We start from the raw sequence: 2,740 nt of genomic DNA, 5'->3' as shown, positions 1-2,740 counted from the left end.
TAGAGTACGGTAGGATATTTTCCTTTTCTCTCGCTCGCATGTTCAGTGACGAGAGTGAGTGAGAGATAAGTGGGTGCAATTGCACGCTCTTATCTCTTACTCACACTCGTCACATAACACGCGAGCGAGCAGAAAATATCTCACAAGAGTGCTTGCCGCATATATGTCTTAATTTTTAAATTGCTTTCTTTCCTGTGGGTACGGGGATGGGGTAGTCATATACTCCCGCTCTCTCTCTCTGCTTTCCCTACTTACTCACCCTACCCAGGGCTGGCCTGAGTAGCGGGCTATACGGGTGGTCGCCATTTACTCCGAATGGGGGCGCCATTTCATTCTGTTTAACACGGTGTATACCCAACTGACAAAAAATTTCACCTAAGATTTTTTATTCTTTAATGATTCTGCGAGAGCTAAAAAAGTATACCTCGGAAATTTTTCTTCGTTTAAATGTCTGAGATGCCTTTTTTAATGTCTGAGATGATACGTAAACGAATAAAATAATTCAGGTGACCTATTTTTAGTGTCCTTTGATATTTTCAAAATCTGGTTACCTTTCTAAATGTACAAAAAACCCTAGATAACCTTTTTTAATATTGTCCCTACCACCAAACATCACATTCGAACCATCGTATAAGGGGAGAGTGTTCCCCCACTTCCTCGGGCGCATCGTCCGTACTAGATTATCGCTCAATGAACCCGTGCAGCGCGATTTTTTTGAATTTTTATTAATTACTCAGAATAAAATATTAAAATTTATAAATCTGTTTATATCAGTATTCTTAATTACGCGGTCTACAATAGTTTTGGTGCGGTTCGTTACCACCTATACAAAAAAATATTTGTGGCCCACCATTATGCTACCTGATCGTAGTACAAAAAGGTTACTCCACAGCAAATCAAGCGTTTTTATTTGGTTCTAAAATGTGCTATGTGCTATAAAAACCCTAGTGGAGACCTCTATACCAGGGGTAGTCAAGCCGTCGACTGCGGTTGAAGTTTCGAATCCTAGCACTTACAAAAATATTACTATTAGGCGACTCAATACTACTTGTCATTTTTTTAAATATATAATATTTCTATTCTTGTTGACCAATGAACTCACGATATTTTCTTTAATGAAAATGACAGTTTGTAAGTAAAATATACAAAATTTAGTACTTGTTAGTTAGCACGGCGCCACGCTCAAATTTGACAGTTGCGAAACGTTCATTTGCTGTTCAAATCCAAACCTAACTTAAACGAATATAATAAAGTTATAAGGGTTAATATGTTTCAGTGGGGTGTAATGACTGATGGTTTTTGATCGTGGCGCCGTGCTAACTATGAACTTTCCAACATTTAAAGTTCCGCCACTGGTAGAACGGCATTACTAATTTCTGAGACCCAATATTTCTGCTAATCCATCTATATACATATGTACATATGTATATAAACCTGAACTTGATCTATTTTTTTATGTTACCCATACGGACACTTCAAAACAAAGAGTCACCTTCCCTTAGCCAGCCCTTTTCCGATATAAATTATATGTTGAATGTCATCCGTTTTAAATTTTTCTCAATTGAATGCTTGGAGAGGTCTGCTATAAACGAAATTACCCCCCTTTCCAGATTCATCCCTTCCCACCATTGTTGTTATTGTTAATTATATTTAATTTGGTTCATTTGTACTTCAAGAAAATATAGTAACCCCCCTTCTCCTCCGCGTTCATTTCACATGTATATTATATGGAATGTTTTCTGTAACAAAATTGCAGTCTAGGGTCATGAAGAAAATATAGCCATACTTTACCTTTATCCTATCTAGACCGAATTTTTAATTTTTGTTATTTAGTGCCCACACAAAATATAGGCAATCCTCTTAGATTAGGAAACTACATAATTCGGATGTATTTAATTCAATTCTAATGCAATAAAACCTAAAAAATACTTTTAAATACCAATATTTCAAGTCTAAATATTCTATAAAATTTATGAATTTATCGAATTTTAAAATGATAAATATGGTATTTTTTTAATAATTATAATTTGAAGTTATGTTAAAATCTTAATTTTTATTTTACAGAAATAAAGAAATCGATTCAGGTGAAGAAATAAACCTTCAAATAATAGAGGAAGTAAAAGCACATCGAGCCATTTGGGACTTTGCGGATCCTATGTATAATAAGAAAAATGCGTTATACGAATCATGGGCGGAAATATCTGATAATATTGGAATCGGTGGTACAAACTTAACAATAAATATATTGAAATATTTATAAATTGTATCCTACAACTAAATTGTGTTTACCCAACAGTTCAAGCGGCCAAGAACAGATGGAAAAGTTTACGCGGCAGACTGCGCACAAGAATGTACAAAGCTATACATTCCAACAAGAAAATGACGCTTGCACACTTTCTCACCACCTGGGTGTATCTTCCCTCCCTGCTTTTTATAATTGAACAAAGAATTAACATTATAGTTAAACCAAACGTTTCTGAGGTTACGTCGTTTGAGGATATCTACTTGAATGATTATTTCAAAGACAATGAAGAAACGGAATCAGTGGAAGTAGACGTAGAATTATTAGAAGAAAACCATTCGAAAAGCAATGAGCGTACATTAAGTATTTCTGAAAGTAACGAAATTGTCAAAGAAAAGGAAAGTTCCCTAGCCAATTATCAAAAAGAGGTTGAAACGAATCTCGATCCTGATTACTTGTTCTTCACTAGTCTTTTGCCGTCGATGAAAAAACTACCAG

The sequence above is a fragment of the Plectrocnemia conspersa genome, unplaced genomic scaffold (assembly GCF_051122295.1).
Source record: "Plectrocnemia conspersa isolate PC_06_02 unplaced genomic scaffold, ASM5112229v1 ptg000009l, whole genome shotgun sequence".
NCBI classification, from domain to species: domain Eukaryota; kingdom Metazoa; phylum Arthropoda; class Insecta; order Trichoptera; family Polycentropodidae; genus Plectrocnemia; species Plectrocnemia conspersa.
This window is presented reverse-complemented; position numbering follows the sequence as displayed.